General features: G+C 46.3%; 1 pseudogene; it reads left to right on the plus strand.

Annotated features, from left to right (window-relative positions):
* Positions 1–5,383: 5,383 nt before the first annotated feature.
* Positions 5,384–7,395, plus strand: LOC101154163 (polypyrimidine tract-binding protein 1-like; annotated as a pseudogene).
* The last annotated feature ends 1,157 nt before the right edge of the window (positions 7,396–8,552 follow it).

Consider the following 8,552-nt stretch of genomic DNA (forward strand, 5'->3'; position numbering starts at 1 on the left):
AAAGAAAGGAAGGAGGGAAGGAAGGAAGGAAGGAAAAAGCGAAAGAAGGAAGGAAGGAAAATGAGGGAAGGAAGGAAGGAAAAGGAAGGAAGAAGGGAAGGAAGGAAGGAGAAAGAGAAAATATATTTATATTCATTACATGGAAGTGGATCATCACTTCCACTTCATCCTTATCACGTTCATGTTAAGTAGGCATACTGAGAAGGAGGAGGAGGAAGAGGAGGGTTTGGTCTTCTTGTCTCTGGGGTGGCAGAGGCAAAAGAAAATTCACGTATAAGTGGACTGTGTAGTTCAAACCTGTGTTGTTCAAGGGCTAATTGTATATAGAAATTTGAGCTCAGATCCTCTAAGTCCAAATCCAAAGAATCTCAAACACAATCTGAAGTGGAAGAGGCATTTGTTACCTGCACACATCCCCACTATAGCTTACCGCAGGGTCAGAGAAGGTTCAAAGGGATGGCCTTTCCTTCTGGCCTACATCTACTGGACCAATCTCTATCTAGAGATGCAACCTGCCTCCTATCAGGTCTCTTCCTTTCTGAGCCAGAGCAGGTTTTTCTAGTTACCTTCTGAAGAGGGGAGATCAGAGGAGTCTGCATTAAGGCTCATGATCTGGGTAGTCCTCTGCTGATCTGGAAATCCACCATGGGGTGGGCAGTGCCTATTAGATAACCAAAATGCTGTCCCCACTTCTGAATACAAGCTAAGCCCCCCTGTCCAATGTGGTCAGGACAGTAGATATTTCACTACCTAAAAATATCTGCAAGGGAAACCAGGGAAAATGGTAAAAGCATACCTTAAACTTTCAATTTTAACTTAAAGCACATAAAGGTAAGTTTAGTTACCATTTTCTTTAAGGGTAGGATCAAGGCATTTTCTTGGAGCAGGTATCTATTAATTGAAGTTCTGCTTTATCTTTCTTGCATTCCCTGTATCTACAGTTTATTTATTTTTTTGAGACAGAGTCTCGCTCTGTCGCCAGGTTGGAGTGCAGTGGTGTGATCTCAGCTCACTGCAACCTCCACCTCCCAGGTTCAAGCAATTCTCCTGCCTCAGCCTCCCGAGTAGCTGGGATTACAGGAGTGTGCCATCATGCCCAGCTAATTTTTGTATTTTTAGTAGAGACGGCGTTTCACCATGTTGGCCAGGCTGGTCTTGATCTCTTGATCTCATGACCCGCCCACCTCGGCCTCCCAAAGTGCTGGGATTACAGGCGTGAGCCACTGCGCCCAACCTACAGTTTATTTATTCTACAAATATGTGTTGTGTTCCTACTATGTGCCAGACATAATTTAGGTGATAAGGACACAGCAGTAAACAACACAAAGTCTCTGCACTCACAGAGCTTACTTTTCTATTGGAATCTACCATACATTCCAGTATGGGTTTCTTTAGAGTAGAAGGAGAACTGAAACACACAAGGCAATCCGAGCCTTACTCTACATTACCGAGAATTACCCTAAAATATTTATGATTTTTTTGCTAGTCTTCACCACATGTCTTTCCCACACTAATTCAACAGCAATTTTTGTGTGTAACTTCCTTTTATCAACTCTTTCCAAAGCATACAACTCCAGTTTTCATAGGAACAAGAACTTATTTTTGCACTCACATTTCATTGGTTTTCATGATAATTAAAATGCATAATCAGAATTGCAAGTAACATGGTAAGATGTGGGTTGGGAACCAATAGCCCTGGCTTCTCGTGAGCGCTTAGCTCAATTTGTGGGAACAGAAGTACCTGAGAGTACCTCTACTAGTTGGGTATCTGGCACGCCGTGGGCATTAGCGGGTTCTATAGAGGCAACAGGGAGCATCTGCTACCCGGATGATTTGGTTAGGTGGAGGTTCGCTTCAAGAGCTTCTGCCATATTGACCCACCTCTCTTCTCCAGACCAAATGCCACTCTTCTGTTGAAGTGTTCAAGTACTTATTCTAAAGCTTTACAAAGGTGGAGGAAACAAGACATACCTTGGTTAGCTACATTTTGGTTTTTATAAAATTCACAAAGGCGACGATATGTTTCTGTGCTGCCTTTTGTGTGCTGTCTTATGTGAATGTTCGTTCTCCTTTTCTCTACAATCCTGTCTTACATGTGGCCCTCGTCAGGTTCCCCAGGCATACCACTTCTCTTAGGATAATGCAGTCCCAGCCCTGCAGTCCCTTCTTTTATTTATTTATTTATTTATTTATTTATTTGAGATGGAGTCTTGCTCTGTCGCCCAGGCTGGAGTGCAGTGGTGCGATCTCGGCTCACTGCAAGCTCCGCCTCCCAGGTTCACGCCATTCTCTTGCCTCAGCCTCCTGAGTAGCTGGAACTACAGGCGCCCGCCACTAGGCCCGGCTAATTTTTTGTATTTTTAGTAGAGACGGGGTTTCACCGTGTTAGCCAGGATGGTCTCAATCTCCTGACCTCATGATCCTCCCGCCTTGGCCTCCCAAAGTGCTGGGATTACAGGCGTGAGCCACTGCGCCCGGCCTGTCCCTTCTTGAGCCTCACAAATTCTGTCTCTTCAGGCATCAGCTAGGATCACTGCATTTTCCCTTAGCTTAGGCTTTTGCTGTCTCTGTAGAGGCAAGAGGTAAATTCTGACACATAAACAGGGCTAAAGGAGAAGTAGGAGAACGCTGGCTTCTTTCCATCTGAAGGCAAATGTACATCACCACCACCAAATAATGTAGATTTCTTCAGAAAACCCTCCAGTCTGGTCTTCTTTATTTTTCATGAAAAATGCACATTTCTCTTATTATTATAGCTTGGCCCCTATTTTCCTGGCTGAATTTCATGACAAAGAGCCCCCCTCCCCCCACACACATTAACTGAAAATGCCCCCGCTCCGGGAACAATTTGGGACCAAAGGCACAGTGTTCAAATAGCATACACGGATGTCAAATCTTCTCCCTAAGCAGTAGAGGTGGATCATTCAGCTCATTCTCTACAATAGAGCTCCTGCTCTACAGGAGAGCCAGTTGCCCTCCCTTTTGTAAAGGGATAAGAAGAGAATATGTGCTTATTTATCCTGACAACACAGCAGAGCAAGCCATATTAGAGAAAAACAGGAAAAATAATGATGCTAAGAAGTCAATGATAAAGACTGTTCCGTGCTCCACAGTGTTCCTTAGGTGACAATGAGGTGATAGAGATCATTTAATCCAACCAGTTTATGTCAAAAATAAGAATACCAAGACACTTGGGTGAAATGACTCGCACAAGACAGAGCCAGCCTGAGGCAAAGCTGGGGTAAGAAGTCTCTGACATTGAGTCATTTGTTGCATCCACTACACCAGCTGTTCTCAAAGTGTGAGCCATAGACCCCTGAGGGTTCCTGCCATTCTTCTGAGGTATTCCTGAAATCAAAACTACTTTCATAATAATCATATGATGTTTTCTGCCTTTTTCACTGTGTGGACAATTTGCACTGATGGTGGGTAAAACTACTGGCATTTTAGCATGAACCAAAGCCTAAGCATCCAACTGTGCTAGTCATCACTGTCACACACTTGCAGGAAAAAGAATGCCAAATTCACTTAAACAAATGCCCTTAGGCTGGGTGCCTTGGTTCACCCCATCATCCCAGCACTTCGGGAGGCCTCAGCCGAGGCCAGAGGATCATTTGAGGACAGGAGTCTCAGACCCTGCCTCTACTTAAAAAAAAAAAAAAAGAGAGAGAGAGAGAGTGTCTTTGGTGAAGCAGTCAAAATTAATTCTATTAAATATTGACAATTTTCAAAATAATCTGTGTGCTATGGTTTCAGTATGTCCCCTAAAGTTCTTGTGTTGGAAACTTAATCCCCATTGCAACAGTGTTGAGAAGTGGGACTTTTCAGAGGTGATTATGGTCATGAGGGCTCTGCCCTCATCAACGGATTAATGCCATTATCGCAGGACTGTGTTGCTGATAAAAAGGAGGAACTCGGCCTCCTTTCTCCTCTTGCACATGCAGCTCTCTCGCCCTTCTGCCTTCTGCCATGGGATGACAGAACAAGGAGGCCCTCCCCAGAGGCGGGCCCCTTAACTTCTCAGCCTCCAGAACTGTAAAAAAATACATTTCTTTTCTTTATAAATTACCCAGTCAGTGATATTCTGTTATGGAAACACACAACAGACTGAGCCACTGTGTAACAAAATGAGAAGTATGCATAAAGTACTTTTGCTGTGTTCCAAACTATGATAGTTATCTCTAGGAAAAACACTTAGGCAATTATTTGAGTTGTGAGTTGAACAAACTACTTTTTTTCATGGAGCATCTTTTTTTCTTTTTTCTTGAAAGAACAAATGACAAAGAATGCTATTTCAGACTAAGCATTTGGCAGACATTTTCTTAAAAATGAACAAAGGGAGCCTGTCACTTCAAGGAAAACAACTGATAGTATTTGTTGCTGATGATAAAATTTGAGCTTCCAGGCAAAAATTAGAATTTGGAAAAACTTTTGTTTACCACTGTGGAGCGCGACAGCTTCTCAATACATAAGGATTTTTTTAATGAAATAGATTGGTGATATTAACGACCATGATTTTTTTCTGATATGGTATAATAAAATGTGTCAACATTTGAAATACCTGCATAATTCAAAGACAAATATTTTCCAATGACCAATGAATGCATTGTATTACAAAATCATGCATGGGTAAAAGATCCATTCTAAGTACACAACAAACCAGTGGATTTTAATGTAACAGAACACGAAAAGTTCATTGACATAATTTCAGATTTCACATTGCAACTAACCTTTAAGACACCTGTTTTGGTGTAGTATCAAAAAAGAATATCCACAATTATGTAAGAGGACTATTAAATACTCTTCCCTTTTCCAGCTACATATCTGTGTGAAGCTGGATTTTCTTCACACATTTTGACCAAACCAACATATTGCAATATACTGAATGCAAAAGTAAATATTTGAGAATCCATTCATCTTCTGTTATGCACACATTTTAAAAATTTCAAAATATTTCACAATGCAAAACAATGCCATTTTTCAAAAATGTAAAATAATCTCATTTTTCTTGCTGAAAATTTTGTTTGGAAGATACGATTTTTAAAAATAGAAATATGGGCCGGGCACGGTGGCTCATGCCTGTAATTCCAGCACTTTGGGAGGCTAAGGCGGGCAAATCACCTGAGGTCAGGAGTTCGAGACCACCCTGGCCAACGTGGAGAAACCCCATCTCTACTAAAAATACAAAAAATAGCTGGGCATGCGCTTGTAATCCCAGCTACTCAGGAGGCTGAGGCAGGAGAATCGCTTGAACCCAGGAGGCAGAGGTTGCAGTGAGCCAAGATCGTGCCACTGCACTCCAGCCTGGGCAACAGAGCGAGACTCCGTCTCAAAAATAAATAAATAAATAAATAAATAATAAAATATTCTGGTGCCTCCACTCCATCCCCCGCGGGTCTGCTGTGTGTGCCATGGACGGCATTGTCCCAGATACAGCAGTTGGTACAAAGCGGGGATCTGACGAGCTTTTCTCTGCTTGTGTCACTAACAGACCATTTATCATGAGCAGCAACTCGGCCTCTGCAGCAAATGGACATGGCAGCAAGAAGTTCAAAGGTGACAGCAGAAGCGCCGGTGTCCCCTCCAGAGTGACCCACATCCAGAAGCTCCCATCGACGTCATCGAAGGGGAGGTGATCTCCCTGGAGCTGCCCTTTGGGAAGGTAACTAACCTCCTGATGCTGAAGGGGAAAAACCAGGCCTTCATCAAGATGAGCACGGAGGAGGCTGCCAACACCATGGTGAATTACTACACCTCGGTGACGCCCGTGCTGCGCGGCCAGCCCATCTACATCCAGTTCTCCAACCACAAGGGGCTGAAGACCGACAGCTCTCCCAACCAGGCGCGGGACCCGGCGGCCCTCAGGCTGTGAACTTGGTCCAGTCGGGGAACCTGGCCTTGACTGCCCCGGCGGTGGCCGTAGACGCAGGGATGGCGATGGCCGGGCAGAGCCCGGTGCTCAGGATCATCGTGGAGAACCTCTTCTACCCCATGACCCTGGATGTGCTGCACCAGATTTTCTCCAAGTTCGGCACAGTGAAGACCATCACTTTCATCAAGGACAACCAGTTCCAGGCCCTGCTGCAGTACACGGACCCCAAGAACGCCCAGCATACCAAGCTGTCGCTGGATTGGCAGAACACCTACAACGCCTGCCACACGCTGTGCATCGACTTCTCCAAGCTCATCAGCCTCAACGTAAAGTACAACAACGACAAGAGCCGCGACTACCACGCCCAGACCTGCCCTCCGGGGACAGCAAGCCCTCGCTGGACCAGACATGGCCGTGGCCTTCGACCTTTCAGTTCCCAACATCCACGGAGCCCTGGCCCCCCGGCCATCCCCTCGGCGGTGGCGGCAGCTGCAGCGGCAGGCCGGATCGCCATCCCGGGCCTGGCAGGGGCAGGAAATTCTGTCTTGCTGGTCAGCAGCCTCAACCCAGAGAGTCACACCCCAAAGCCTCTGTTTTTGTTTGTTTGTTTGTTTGTTTGTTTGTTTGTTTTAGACGGAGTCTTGCTCTGTTGCCCAGGCTGGAGTGTGATCTCGGCTCATTTCAACCTCTCCCTCCGGGGTTCAAGTGATTCTGCTGCCTCAGCCTCCCGAGTAGCTGGGATTACAACCGCGCCACCACGCCCGACTGATTTTTGTATTTTTAGTAGAGACGGGGTTTCACCATGTTGGTCAGGCTGGTCTCGAACTCCTGACTTCGTGATCCGCCTGCCTCAGCCTCCCAAAGTCCTGGGATTAAAAGGGTGAGCCACCGGGCCCAGCCCCCAAAGCCTCTTTATTCTTTTCAGCGTCTACGGGGACGTGCAGCGCGTGAAGATCCCGTTCAATAAGAAGGAGAACGCTCTGGTTCAGATGGCGGACGGCAACCAAGCCCAGCTGGCCATGAGCCAACTGAACTGGCACAAGCTGCACGGGAAGCCCATCTGCATCTCATCCGTATCACGCCCTCGAAGCACCAGAACGTGCAGCTGCCCCGCGAGGGCCGGGAGGACCAGGGCCTGACCAAGGACTATGGCAACTCGCCCCTGCACCGCTTCAAGAAGCCAGGCTTCAAGAACTTCCAGAACATATTCCTGCCCTCGGCCACCGTGCACCTCTCCAACATCCCGCCCTCAGTATCCGAGGAAGATCTCAAGGTCCTCTCCTCCAGCCATGGGGGCGTCGTCATAGGATTCAAGTTCTTCCAGAAGGACCGCAAGATGGCGCTGATCCAAATGCGCTCCGTGGAGGAGGCGGTCCAGACCCCCCATTGCCCTACACAACCACGACGTCTGGGAGAACCACCACCTGCGGGTCTCCTTCTCCAAGTCCACCATCTAGGGGCACAGGCCCACCACGGCCGGGCCCCCTGGCGACAACTTCCATCATTCCAGAAAAAAGCGACTTTAAAAAGCAGCTGAAGTGACCTTAACTGACCACAGATTTTCTTTCTTTCTTTCTTTTTTTTTTGAGAAGGCGTCTCGCTCTGTCGCCCAGGCTGGAGTGGAGTGGTGCGATCTCGGCTCACTGCAAGCTCCGCCTCCCAGGTTCACGCCTTTCTCCTGCCTCAGGCTCCCGAGTAGCTGGGGCTACAGGCGCCCACCACCATGCCCAGCTAATTTTTTGTATTTTTAGTAGAGACAGGGTTTCACCGTGTTAGCCAGGATGGTTTCGATCTCCTGACCTCGTGATCCACCCGCCTCGGCCTCCCAAAGTGCTGGGATTACAGGCGTGAGCCACCGAGCCCGGCCTTTATTTCTTTAAAAAGAAATCAGTTTACCTGTTTTTTTAAAAATTAAATCTAGTTCACCGTGCTAAAATTAATTAATTTAACTTAATTTAAATAGAAATATGTATATTAACATGTAATGGGTTTATTATTGTGATCTTAAAATTGACAAATATTTTAAATTTTCTGCCACTAACCTACATACATTTTAAGAGTATATACAAGGGTCCTGAGACAAAAAAATTTGAGAACTGCTGTATTACCCCATCTTGCCCTGCAGAACGTGGACTGAAGGGAAGTAATTTTTTCCTTTCTACTTAAATAACCCAGTGCTGTTACTGTTTTATTTTAAAATCCAATCTACCCTCTTCCTCCAGAATTATTAAAAAGTAGACTGCAAAAGAACCATAGCTTCCTGAAATCAAAGGACCCAAAACAAAGAGAAAGCAAAAGCAGTGAATAAAAGGACTTCTCCAGAGACTGGCAGGCCGACCAAAGACCACTTCCCCCCCAGCCAGCCTGGTAGGAGTTGCCTATTCCTTTTTGCTTCGTTGTTCTCACACCCAGTCACCCACTCCCATCCCCTACATCCCAGCCCCCATCCTGGAAAGCTATTGTTCTCCAGGGCCTCAAAACACAAAGGGACTTCACAAATCTTTGGGCTGACTCCCCACCCCATCCTCTCTCTGAGATTACAGTGCAGGGAAGGGCACTTTCAGATTCTGCCTGAGCCTCCACCAGCCCCCTGTTCTCAGGCTTGGGGCTGAGATGAAAAGGGAACACCACTGTTTCTGGCCTGAAAAGGAAATGTAAATGCATTGCAAGCCAGAAGCTG

Source organism: Gorilla gorilla, chromosome 15 (genome assembly GCF_029281585.2).
Source record: "Gorilla gorilla gorilla isolate KB3781 chromosome 15, NHGRI_mGorGor1-v2.1_pri, whole genome shotgun sequence".
In the NCBI taxonomy this organism is placed as follows: Eukaryota; Metazoa; Chordata; class Mammalia; order Primates; family Hominidae; genus Gorilla; species Gorilla gorilla.